The sequence below is a fragment of the Lycium barbarum genome, chromosome 9, assembly GCF_019175385.1.
Source record: "Lycium barbarum isolate Lr01 chromosome 9, ASM1917538v2, whole genome shotgun sequence".
Taxonomy (NCBI): Eukaryota; Viridiplantae; Streptophyta; class Magnoliopsida; order Solanales; family Solanaceae; genus Lycium; species Lycium barbarum.
Genome location: NC_083345.1, coordinates 16,824,230 through 16,838,053, shown reverse-complemented (window position 1 = coordinate 16,838,053; position 13,824 = coordinate 16,824,230). Strand labels below are relative to the sequence as shown.

The window sequence follows — 13,824 nt, the reverse complement described above, 5'->3', positions numbered from 1 at the left end:
TTTGTGGTACGGTGGTAGTGGACAAAATGATTATGGAAGGTCACCTTCACACAAACTTATAAGAAAGAAAGTCTTAATAAGTTTAAAATTTTGTACAAATTAAAACAAATGGAGCCTTGGTGTCTAAAATCATATATACTATCTTGCCTAGCTTTGGTTTAGATTTAAGCTGTGATTTCTTTGGACAAATATTGTAAGCAAGCAAGACCACAAGAAAGTTGCTGCCACCCCTCATCTAGAAAATCAAGAATAAAGATTTGGCATCACACAAATCCAAATATAATTTTCCCTATAACATCATGCCGCCTAAAGATTTCTCCCTAACTTTTCTAGGCTCTTAGGTGACAAAACACAATCATTATTATTTTCAATTTTTCATTAAACTAGTTCACTCTTTTACTTGATTAACCACATGAGCAAAGTTCCCCAAATCCAACCCCTCACAAAAAAGAAAGCTAATGAAACAAGAAGAGAAAGCCTATATATAATATGTCTACCATAAAGATTGCCTCTACGGAGGGAATCTTTTTATAAGATTGTCAAAAGATCTATATATATATGTAAAGTTGTCTCTGTATGCGGGAATAAATATCCGAAGGTATTCTCGTACCGAGGAATGCAAGGTCCGAGGACGTCGGGTCTCGGAACATTGAGAGTAAGCAGGCTCGGAGGACTCAAAGCGTAGGCGAGGAGTTTTAGCAGTCACAATAGTCTCAAACAGATCTATACAGCTGTCTCCCTCTCCCAACAACTCCCATCACATAAGCGGTCATCGAGCAAAGTGCCACTGTGCGCAGAGTCCAAGCTGCGTCACTCAACTGACGTCACCTAGGCAGTATCGTACCAAGGGTTTGGCTATATAAACGAAGCTTAGGAGAGAAGAAAGGATCATCTCACCTTTGTACCCAAGTTCTCACTTCTTGTATTATTATTAGGCTAAGAAATATACTTACTCTCAGAGATCTGATCATTATTGTGATTTTGTTACTTTCCATTTACACTATCAACTTAGATAAATATTACAATTTGTATCCCTTATAAGAAAAACAACAAAACCCCGCGCTCATTCGAGAGAGTCTCTAGATTGAATATGACCTACTTGTCTTTAAACCCGTAAAAACAAATCTCTAACTTCATTTTTTGGTACCTAACGATTTTGCCGAAAAATAGTTTGGCGTCGTCTGTAGGGATAGACAGTTGTTGAAGTTGTCTCGATCTGAAGCTGATTTTCTTGAAAATATCGGGACTAAGCACTTCATCAAAACATGGATGGATAAGATAATGTTGCACGGGGAACGCAGGGTCTCCGACGGAGGACTGTCGTCACCCCTAGAACCCCAAAACCTGGTAAATTGCTCAGAAGCGGCAGAAACGAAAGAAAAATTTGAGCCAAAGAGGCGGAGCAATGAAAGAGAATCATCGATCAAACCATCAAAAGAAGGTCGTTGTAGCGGGGCCTCAGGGAAGGCAAAGGTGAAAGAGACGCTTGAAGGGGAGGGCTCGGCTAGGTCTCGAACCGGCAAACCCCGAGCGGCCGAAAAGGGAGGGTTGCTCACCAAAAAGATGTCATCGGCTATCTTGAAAGGCCAGAACAAAATCATGCTGTGCATGGAAGCCGCGATAGCCGTCATAGCTGCTCACTCAAGAGTTGGGACTCCCACGACAGGGTAAAAGGCTGCAGACGCCACGAATGATCTTGGAGCCAGCAAAAAGGCTAACTAAAATGGGAAAGACCGGATGAACGCATTCACGGAAGGGCTGCAGCGCATAGAGAGAAATGAACAAGCGGATGAGTCAGATCCTCGGAGCACCACCGATGATCAAAAGCACATGAGCCAGAAGATACGGTGTCTTGCCATACCCGGGGAGCACTGTCCTGCTCCATCCCGAACAAGTTCAAAATGCCTGATATACCAAAATATGATGGCACCACAGACCCGAAAGATCATATCGCAACCTTCGAGGCAGCAGTCACCGGGCATGACCTCAAAAAATCGGAAGTCGAATCAGTCAACAACAACAACAAGACCAGTAGAAGGAAGTCGAATCAGTCATGCTCAAGAAATTCGGCCAAACACTCATAAAGAAAGCACTTTCCTAGTATATTCACTTGCCTGAAAATTCTATTGATTGCTTCGTTTCTCTTGCAGATGTCTTTGTTCAGGCGCATTCAGGAGCCCAGAGGGTGGAAACCCATCAGCAGGATGTGTTTACAATTAAGCAACGAGGGGACAAACTACTGTGATGCTTCGTGGACAGGTTCCAAAGAGAAAGGATGCTGCTGCCACCTATTGACGAAAACTGGGCAGCCACTGCTTTTACCAATGGGTTGAACCCGATGGAGGGAGATAAGGATATCTCGTCTTAACAATGAATCAAATGAAAGTGAAAGAAAGCGAATTTCACACCTTTTTCCTTTTCTGACGGACCAATCATTCCCTGAAAAAATCCGAATTTTCCTTATTATTTCTATTTTTGTATTTGTGACTTTTTTTTATTTACAAATTTCTAAATAAAAAAAGCAAATTCTAAATAAAATTCGAAATACTAAATAATCTAAACTAAAATAATCGAAATAAATTCAATTGAAATAATTCCAAAATAAAAAAATACTACTACTAGATTTCTAATGGCAGTTCTAATGAATAATTCATCAATGACGAATTAAAAAGAACTCTATGTAATTCTGAAAGGGGGAAAGATCCCTCAGATAGAATCATTCGATTATTTCGATTATATTGACAATTTCAAAAAACTGATCATACTAGGATCATAGTATGATGGTCGTTGGTCAAGCAGGCCCCCATCGTCTAGTGGTTTAGGACATCTCTCTTTCAAGGAGGCAGCGGGGATTCGAATTCCCGGGGGGTAGGGTACTACGAAAGGAAGTTGATCATGGATTACCAATAAGTCTAAAATTGATTCTTCCTGGGTCGATGCCCGAGCGGTTAATGGGAACGGACTGTAAATTCGTTATCAGAATCTTGAGAAAGTCTTTCATTTGTCTATCATTATAGCCAATCCCATCCGTATTATCTATTCTATGGAATTCGAACCTGAACTTTATTTTCTATTTCTACTACGATTCATTATTTGTATCTAATTGGCTCCTCTTCTTATTTCTTTTTTATGTCAATTTCAACATATCGATTTATGCCTAGCCTATTCTTTTCTTTGCGTTTTTCTTTCTTTTTTATACCTTTCATAGATTCATAGAGGAATTCCATATATTTTCATATCTAGGATTTACATATACAACATATACCACTGTCAAGAGGGAAGTTCTTATTATTTAGGTTAGTTAGGTATTTCCTTTTTTAAAAAAAAGAAGGTAAAAAATCAAAATTGGGTTGTGCTATATATATGAATGGGTATACAATAATGATGTATTTGGAAAATCAAATACCATAGTCTAATAATCAACCATTCTGATTAGTTGATAATATTAGTAATTCATGTCGAGTAGACCTTGTTGTTGTGAGAATTCTTAATTTATGAGTTGTAGGGAGGGATTTATGTCACCACAAATAGAGACTAAAGCAAGTGTTGGATTCAAAGCTAGTGTTAAAGAGTACAAATTGACTTATTATACTCTTGAGTACCAAACCAAGGATACTGATATATTGGCAGCATTTCGAGTAACTCCTCAACCTAGAGTTCCACCTGAAGAAGCAGGGGCCGTGGTAGCTGCGGAATCTTCTACAGGTACATGGACAACTGTATGGACCGATGGACTTACCATCCTTTATCGTTACAAAGGGTGATGCTACCGCATCGAGCGTGTTGTTGGAGAAAAAGATCAGTATATTGCTTATGTAGCTTACCCTTTAGACCTTTTTGAAGAAGGTTCTGTTACCAATATATTTACTTCCATTGTAGGTAATGTATTTGGGTTCAAAACCCTGCGGTTTCTACGTTTGGAAGATCTGCGAATCCCTTCTGCTTATGTTAAAACTTTCCAAGGTCCGCCTCATGGGATCCAAGTGAAAGAGATAAATTGAACAAGTATGGTCGTCCCCTGTTGGGATGTACTATTAAACCTAAATTGGGGTTATCCACTAAAAACTACAGTAGAGCTGTTTATGAATGTCTCTGCGATGGACTTGATTTTACCAAAGATGACGAGAGCGTGAACTCACAACCAATTATGCGTTGGAGAGATCGTTTCTTATTTTGTGCCGAAGTAATTTCTAAAGCACAAGCTGAAACAGGTGAAATCAAAGGGCATTACTTGAATGCTACTGCAGGTACATGCAAAAAAATGATCAAAAGTGTTGTATTTGCTACAGAATTGGGTGTTCCGATTGTAATGCATGACTACTTAACGAGGGGATTCACCGCAAATACTATCTTGGCTCATTATTTCCGAGATAATGGTCTACTTCTTCATTCCACCGTGCAATGCATGCGGTTATTGATAGAGAGAAGAATCATGGTATCCACTTCGGGGTATTAGCAAAAGCGTTACGTATGTATGGTGGAGATCATATTCACTCTGGTACTGTAGTAGGTAAACTTGAAGGTGAAAGAGACATAACTCTGGGCTTTGTTGATTTACTGTGTGATGATTTTGTTGAATAAGATCGAAGTCGCGGTGTTTATTTCACTCAAAATTGGGTCTCTTTACTAGGTGTTCTACCCATGGCTTCAGGAGGTATTCACGTTTGGCATATGCCTGCTCTGACCAAGATCTTTGGGGATAATTTGTACTGCAGTTCGGTGGAGGAACTTTAGGACATCCTTGGAGAATGCGCCAGGTGTCGTAGCTAACCGAGTAGCTCTAGAAGCATGTGTAAAAGCTCGTAATGAAGGATGTGATCTTGCTCAGGAAAGTAATGAGATTATTCGCGAGGCTTGCAAATGGAGCCCGAAACTAGCTGCTGCTTGTGAGGTATGGAAAGAGATCGCATTTAATTTTGCAGCAGTAGATGTTTTGGATAAGTCAAAATAGTAGACATTAGCAGATAAATTAGCAACAAATAAAGAAGGAAAAGGAGAAAGAACTCAAGTAATTATCCTTCGTTTTTTAATTGAATTGCAACTAAACTCGGCCCAATCTTTTACTAAAAGGATTGAGTCGAATACAACAAAGATTCTATTGCATATATTTTGACTAAGTATATATTTACCTAGATATACAAGATTTGAAATACAAAATATAGAAAACTAAATCAAAATCTAAGACTCAAATCTTTCCATTGTTGTCTTGGATCCACAATTAATCCTACGGATCCTTAGGATTGGTATATTCTTTTCTATCCCGTAGTTTGTAGTTTCCCTTAATCAAGCCAAGTATCACAACTCTTTCTACCCATCCTCTATAATGTCCCCTTTGTTCCGTGTTGAAATAGAACCTTAATTTATTACTTATTATTAGAATTAGATTTTAGATTGTTAGATTAGTTAGTGATTAGATATTAGTATTAGACGAGATTTTACAAAAAAAAAAATTTTAATTTATTTATAGGAGAGGACAAATCTCTTTTTTTCGATGCGAATTTGATATGACATAGGAGAAGCCGCCCTTTATCAAAAATTATATTATTATATTATTTTTAACCATAAAAGGGGGTTCCAACATATTAATATATAGTGAAGTGTTCCCCCAGATTCATAACTTTTTTTCAATACACACAATCCTTATTAGTTAATAATCCTAGTGATTGAATTTCTATGCTTAGTCTGATAGGCAATAAGATATTCAAATAATTAATTTTATGGCGAATGACTATCCATCTATTGTATTTTCATGCAAATAAGGGCCAAGAAAACTCTATGGAAAGATGGTGGTTTAATTCGATGTTGTTTAAGAAGGAGTTCAAACGCAAGTGTGGGCTAAATTAATCAATGGGCAGTCTTGGTCCTATTGAATATACCAGTGAAGATCCAATTCGAAAAGTGAAAAACATTCATAGTTGCAGTAATGTTGATTATTTATTCGGTGTTAAAGACATTCGGAATTTCATCTCTGATGATACTTTTTTAGTTAGTGATAGGAATGGAGACAGTTATTCCATCTATTTTGATATTGAAAATCAGATTTTTGAGACTGACAACGATCATTCTTTTCTGAGTGAACTAGAAAGTTCTTTTTATAGTTATCGAAACTCAAGTTATCTAAATAATGGATTTAGGGGCGAAGATCCCTACTATAATTCTTACATGTATGATACTCAATGTAGTTGGAATAATCATATTAATAGTTGCATTGATAATTATCTTCAGGCTCAAATCTGTATATATACTTCCATTATAAGTGGTGGTGAGAATTACGGTGACAGTTACATTTGTGGTAGTGAAAGTCGAAATAATAGTGAAAACGAGGGTTCCCATAGACGAACTCGTACGAAGGGCAGTGATTTGACTATAATAGAAAGTTCTAATGATCTCAAGGTAACTAAACAATACAAGCATTTGTAGGTTCAATGCGAAAATTGTTATGGATTAAATTATAAGAAATTTTTGAAATAAAAAATGAATATTTGTGAACAATATGGATATCATTTGAAAATGAGCAGTTCAGATAGAATTGAACTTTTGATTGATCCGGGTACTTCGGATCCTATGAATGAAGACATGGTCTCTCTGGATCCCATTGAATTTCATTTGGAGGAGGAGCCTTATAAAGATCATATTGATTCTTATCAAAGAAAGACAAGCTTAACCGAGGCTGTTCAAACAGGCATAGGCCAACTAAAGTACTAAACGGCATTCCTGTAGCAATTGGGGTTATGGATTTTCAGTTTATGGGGGGTAGTATGGGATCCGTAGTCGGAGAGAAAATCGCCCGTGTGATTGAACACACTGCAAATCAAATTTTACCTCTTATTATAGTGTGTGCTTCTGGGGGGGGGGGGGGGCATGCAGGAAGGAAGTTTTAGCTTGATGCAAATGGCTAAAATATCGTCTGCTTTATATGATTATCAATTAAATAAAAAGTTATTTTATGTATCAATCCTTACTTCTCCGAAAACAAGTGGAGTGATAGTAGTTTTGGTATGTTGGGGATATCATTATTGCCGAACCCAATGAGGCATTTGCAGGTAAAAGAGTAATTGAACAAACATTGAATAAAACAGTACCCGAAGGTTCACAAGCAGCTGAATACTTATTCCAGATGAGTTTATTCGACCTAATTGTACCACATAATCTTATAAAAAGCATTCTAAGTGAGTTATTTAAGCTCCACGCCTTTTTTCCTTTGAATCAAAAGGAAAGCAAAATCAAGTAGAGCACTAAGTTCAATTATTTTATTTGTGTTTGTAGCAAAAAAGTAGTTAGTTTAGTGGAATCAAAGTAAATAACATAATAACGACATTGTCTTTGGTGATATAAGATCTAATTGTAGAAAGAATCGAAACGAAAGTTGAGGATAACTCTTTTTTTCGATCTATATTCCTGATTACGAATCAAGAAGCCTTTATCAACAAGAGTGAGTTCTTCCTTTCGTGAATTAGGAAAATAAAACGAATTTCTTCTTGTCTTAGGTATATAATTTAAAATTTAAATATAGATAATAGAGTTTTGTATCTTTCTCTATCTCCCGGAAAACCATTTTAGCTAAAAATTCATGTTGGATCGGATTCGAACGAATCTTTCGATAATCTGTAAAAAACTCTTTATCTATTTTTCGAAAATTATAAGACAAGAACAAAAGTAATAAAGTTTATTATCATACATATCTTTCTCATGTAGGAGATGAATAAGTCCATTTATTTAGTTCTACAGTTCTACATTCTTTGCACTTATTATAAGTACTCAGTTAGATTTAGATATATAGATACTTAGATCTATACTAAGAATTTTAAATTCTTCAAATTCAATTAATAATAAATATTATGTAATTAGAATTCAAATTCTTAATTTAATTATAATTATTACAAGATATCTTTATTTATATAATAACATAATAACAGATACAAATAGTAAATCAAGGTACCCCTTCTATGACAAATTTGAACCTTCCATCTATTTTTGTGGCGTTAGTAGGCCTAGTCTTTCTGGCAATTGCAATGGCTTCTTTATTTCTTCATGTTCAAAAAAACAAGATTGTTTTGATCCACTGGGACCCAATCTCATCCATTTTTTTTTTTTGAAAACGTGAACTTGTATCATAACACAGATATCTATTTATTGAAACATAGTATAACATGTGATTTCCACCGAACATAAAGGAAAAAACTCTTATGCCTGGAGAAACATGATATATGGATATATCAATTCTAACAATTTTCAAATAGATTAGGATCCTGGATGGCTGAAATGTAGTCGGTGAATCTCTATGTATATCGATATGTATAGTGGGATCGTATTAAATAAAGAGTATGTTATTATTTTAGATTTAACCAATTTGATGAATTACTCATAGTAGTTGACATCAAACTAGTGCTAGTTCACCTCAAACTAGTGCTAGTTGATGAGAGTTACTTCGGAAACAAACAAGTAAAGTCAAATTTCTCTGGGGTATTATCTCAATTCCAATAAAATGTAATCGGGTAAAGTATGACTTGGCGGTCAGAACACATATGGATAGAAGTTATAACGGGGTCTCGAAAAATAAGTAATGTCTGCTGGGCCTTTATCCTTTTTTTAGGTTCATTAGTCTTCTTATTAGTTGGAACTTCCAGTTATCTTGGTAGAAATTTGATATCTTTTTTTCCGCCTCAGCAAATCATTTTTTTTCCACGAGGAATCGTGATGTCTTTCTACGAAATTGCGGGTCTCTTTATTAGCTCTTATTTGTGGTGCATAATTTCCTGGAATGTAGGTAGTGGTTATGATCGATTCGATAGAAGAAAGGAATAGTCTGTATTTTTCGTTGGGGATTTCCGGGAAAAAGTCGTCGCATATTCCTCCGATTCCTTATAAAAGATATTCAGTCCGTTAGAATAGAAGTTAAAGAGGGTATTTATGCTCGTTGTGTTCTTTATATGGACATCCGAGGCCAGGGGTCCATTCCCTTGACCTGTACTGATGAGAATTTGACTCCACGAGAAATTGAACAAAAGGCTGCTGAATTAGCCTATTTCTTGCGTGTACCAATTGAAGTATTTTGAGAGAACGTTCATTCAATTAAAGAAAACGTATATGAAAGAACCATAAAACGAAACTCTTTTTATGGTCTTTATGCGTATGCAAACCCACGCAATTCAATAACAAATAACAAATCGAAATAATAGATTCGTCTCAGATGGCAAACCATTTCGAAATCAAGAATTATTATTTTTAGTTCAATATTTGTTGGAATTGACACTTTAGATCCAGATAGATCGTATCTTGTAAATTTTAAATTCTTTCTTTTGTATTCTTTAATGACCAACAATTGGATTTCTTAATTTAATAATGAGAACTAGCCAATTTATCTTTTGCCAGTCATTCTTTTTTAATCATCGTAATATCTTTCCCTCAATTATTCTATTCATGACTATAGGTAATCAGTGAATGTTTTTTGAAATATTGGATATTTTGATAGCAAAGGAGTTCTTTCGTCTCAAAATCTGAATAATATTCATTACTTAAAGTGGTTCTATCGACCATTCATCGAAATGAGACACTTGATTTCGAATTTGACCTATTGAGATATCAGGAAACAATATTCTGAATTTCTTCATTCGAAGTGAATTCTTAGCCTATTTCTGTATTCTTTCTAGATTCAAAGACTAACCACAAAATAAAAAAGAAAATAGATTCATAAGTTCGATATCTTGTATAAAACTCATGTGTGTAAGAAATATTCGATCGCATAGAGTGTACGAATGGGTTGATTAACAATTCACAAATGAAAAAATGGCAAAAAAGAAAGCATGCACTCCTCTTTTCTATCTTGAATCTATAGTATTTTTACCCTGGTGGATTTCTTTCTCAGCTAATAAATGTCTGGAATCTATGGTTACTAATTGGTGGAATACTGGGCAATCCATTTTTTTTTTTGAATAATATTTAAGAAAAGTGTCTTCTAGAAAAATTCATAGAATTAGAGGAACTCCTCTTCTTGGACGAAATGATCAAGGAATACTTGGAAACACATCTTGAAGAGTTTGGGATAGGAATCCATAAAGAAACGATCCAACTAATCAAGATACAAAATGAGAATCGTATCAATACGATTTTGCACTTCTCGACAAATATCATCTGTTTTATTATTCTAAGCGGGTATTCATTTTTGGGTAATGAAAAACTTGTTATTCTTAACTCTTGGGCTCAGGAATTCCTATATAACTTAAGTGACACAGTAAAAGCTTTTTCTATTCTTTTATTAACTGATTTATGTATCAGATTCCATTCACCCCACCGTTGGGAATTAATGATTGACTCTATCTGTAAAGATTTTGGATTTATTCATAATGATCAAATTAAATCTGGTCTTGTTTCTACCTTTCCAGTCATTCTCGATACAATTTTTAAATATTGGATTTTCTGTTATTTAAATCGTTTGTCTACGTCACTTGTAGTTATTTATCATTCAATGAATGACTGATAAGGGATCCATTGATATTAATCTAATCCAATTAGAATGCTTGGTACTTTGTAGTTGTACATAAGCAAAGAATTGAAAATCGCATTTACTCTTTCTATTTCTTACCATCGGAAAAATTCATCCTATATTATTCCTAGATTATTCCAGCAAATAGTAGAATCGTGGCTAGGGAACTATACTAGCGACCTACCCAATTTATTGTAGAAATTTTCACAATCAATGATTGGACCATGCAAACTAGAAATGCTTTTTCTTGGCTAAAGAAACAGATTACTCGATTTATTTCCGTATCACTCATGATATATATCTTAACTCGGACATCCATTTAAAGTGCATATCCCGTTTTTGCACAACAGGGTATGAAAATCCACGAGAAGCACTGGGCATATATATTGTATGTGCCAATTGCCATTTAGCTATTCCAATTGAGTTACATATGTGACGACAGGTCGAACTAAAACAAAAAAAAAACCTTTTCTTACTAGGTGTAATCCGTTGGACATAGATCCAATTTTTCACTTTTTTGGATTCCTTGGAATTTTTTTTCCTGTACCTGGTGGTATCAAAATGCCGGTATGTCCGGATATCTTATCTGTCTCGCCAGGAAAATGGATATTTCCAGAAAAGATTTTAAGTTCAATTCGTTTTTTTTTCTCTCCACCCGGACCAACCCACCGACTCGGCTTCTTAGATTTAAGGTGATTTGTGTATCTACCCCAACGATACTATTGTTCCGTACTATTATGGAAGAAGATCCGGGCAAGATGTACCTCTTCAAGAATGAAAAAAAATCGATCTACTTTCATTTGGTATCTTGGCCTAAATTCCTAGACTCCTCGATGCTCAATCAAATCCTCTTTTTTGATGACTGAATGCGTTTCTATAGTCCCATATTTAATAAAGCCCAAACTCTTTCTTCTGTATCGAGGATCATCAAAATAAGCAAGAATACTATTTCGACGGAAAATACCATTTACGGGGATTTCAATCGAGATACCTGAACAAGGCATTAGTTCATTCTCGAGTTCTTGAATCGAGTGTAGTGGAATGATGAATTTATTTCCTGGCCTTTTTGACAATAAATTAGAATTCTCGTGGAGAATAGGTGAATATACGAGATTATACTGGCTAATACATATGATTCGATTAAGGTCTGAATAATCAGGAATCCTATCGTCGTTTTTACCAGAAAAACTCGAACTACATAATTTCTGCCTCGCCTGATCATTGGTTACTGAGAGGTTAGAAGTATATCTTCGCTTTCCAGAAAGAGAATGCGCATTCATTTGATCCTAATCCTTGTGGATCGAAAGGTAGACTAGACTGGACCTGCACGACCCTCCTAATAATATCCATAAATGACTTGTTTTTGGTCATATATGAACATTACCATATGTAAATTCGGGTGCATGATAGACATCGGTACTCCAATGCATTTCTCCGTCTGAATCAGAATAAATATGTTTTCGAACCTTCTTTAAAATTCAAAGTGGATATTCCTGCACGAATCTCAGCAATTACTTGTTCTGACTCTACATATTGATCGTTTTGAACTAAAAGCAAACTTTTGGGTGGAATATTCACATTATGTAGAATATCTTCACTCTCAATACTTATATACAAGTCTATAGAACATAGAAAGGCGGGATGCCAATGACATGTACGTGTCGGATGAACCAAATCCTCATTGAATTTTATTTTTTCATTAGATAGGGCTCGCACATGTTCTGCAGTAACCCCTGTTAATACTCCTCCGGTGTGAAAAGTTCTTAATGTTAATTGAGTACCCGGTTCTCCAATCGATTGACCTGCAATAATACCTACAGCTTCCCCCAATTCAACCAGGTCGCCATGAGTAGGACTCCAGCCATAACATAATCGACAAATCCAAGATATACTCCTACAAGTAAAGGGAGTTCGAATAGAAATTAGTTGTGCCCGAAAAGTTATGAATCAATTTACAAGTCCAATGCCAATGTCTTGATTTTGGGTGGCAATACATCGCAGACCCATGTATATATCATCTGCTACTACACGACCAATTAATGTTTGGCTAAAAATCCTTTCCAGTATCATCCCATTCCGAGGACTCACAGAAATACCTCGGGCGGTGCCACAATCCGTTCGACGTACAACAATGTGTTGAACTATTTTAACAAGTCTACGAGTGAGATATCCAGCGTCTGATGTTCGTACAGCAGTATCCACGACTCCTTTACGGGCTCCGTAGCAAGAAATGATGTATTATGTTAAAGAGAGTCCTTCGCGCAATCATTTGTCCTTGAGCATCCGACATTAATCCTCTCATACCTACTAATTGATGTACCTGAGATGCATTTCCTCTAGCTCCTGAGAAAGACAATATATGAACTGGAATAAAAGGGTGAGTCATCCTAAAATTAGGATTCATTTCTTGTCGCAAATATTCACTTGTAGCATACCATATTTCAATGGATTGACGTAACTTTTCTACCGCGTGTACATTCCCATAATGATTGTGTTTTTCCAAAATCAAACTTTGTTGTTCAGCATCTTGAACTAGCCATCCCTTAGAAGGTATTGTTAAAAGATCATCAATTCCTAATGAAATGGATGTAGCAGTAGCTTGTTGGAACCCCAGAGTTTTTACTTGATCCAGGATATGTGATGTATATGCCATTCCGAAGTGCTCTATTAATCTACTAATAAATCGTTTCATGGCAGTTCCGTCTATCGCTTTATTGTGAAAGACCAGATTGGCCCGTTCTGGCATAAGTACCTCCATATTCCGCTGAGTAAGATTCGACAATGGGTTTGAGTCGGTGATTTTAAAACTTCCTTTTATCGATCTTGATTCGCGTATAAATTTCGAAACTATGGACCTAGCTGAACCAGAGAACCCCGAAGTCCCACGGGTATCATAGAATTATGTTAGGTACCATATGAATAGGCCCGAGAAAACCCCTATATAGCTTCTTCAATTTCTCGATAAAGAGCAATATGACCAATAGTGGTTTGAATGTATATAAAAAGGATTTTTTTTTAGACTTCTTACTATTAGATAGTGTCCATAAATCTCATAAAAAGTACCTAAAGATTCATAGTGAACTTCGATGGGAGTTTCTCTTGAAGCAATAACGCGTTGATCTAGTCGCCACCGGAGCCACAAAGGACTATCTAAATTGAGTCGCTTCTGCCGATAAGCCCCAATTGCATCATAGGAATTAAAAAAAAAAGGGTTCTTTTGTATACTTATAATAACTATTGTCACTTCTTTTTTGATTTTGATAGTTTCTGCGATTACGTGGATTATACCTATTTACACAAATACCTAGATGATTTCTGCTCGTTAATACATAGAGTCCAAT

General features: G+C 35.9%; 2 pseudogenes; both read left to right on the top strand.

Moving 5' to 3' along the window:
* The first annotated feature begins 3,494 nt into the window (after window positions 1–3,494).
* LOC132610896 (ribulose bisphosphate carboxylase large chain-like) lies at window positions 3,495–4,951 on the top strand (annotated as a pseudogene).
* Window positions 4,952–5,724: 773 nt separating this feature from the next.
* On the top strand, window positions 5,725–7,334 carry LOC132611291 (acetyl-coenzyme A carboxylase carboxyl transferase subunit beta, chloroplastic-like; annotated as a pseudogene).
* Window positions 7,335–13,824: the final 6,490 nt, after the last annotated feature.